A 306-nucleotide genomic window follows, 5' to 3' on the forward strand; every position below is an offset into this window, starting at 1 on the left:
GATGTTCACACTTGAGTTCTAAAAGAAATCTCCTTGTGGAATACCTTCTACTAGAAAAAGAAAGTACCCCGTGGAACCACAGAATTTCTTGAACTAGAAAACGACCTTCATCATCTGATATCATTAATTAAGTTCCATGTTTGAACTCTAAACGGTACTACCATGCAAAATGACAATGGGTATTTGAGCTTTGTAAATCTAGAAGAATATACATCAGTTCATGGAGAGGACTTGAGTAAATGAATCAATGGTATCTAGACTATATCTATGTGTATATATATATATATATATATATATATATATATA

Source organism: Tarenaya hassleriana, unplaced genomic scaffold, assembly GCF_000463585.1.
Source record: "Tarenaya hassleriana unplaced genomic scaffold, ASM46358v1 Cleome23, whole genome shotgun sequence".
NCBI lineage: Eukaryota > Viridiplantae > Streptophyta > Magnoliopsida > Brassicales > Cleomaceae > Tarenaya > Tarenaya hassleriana.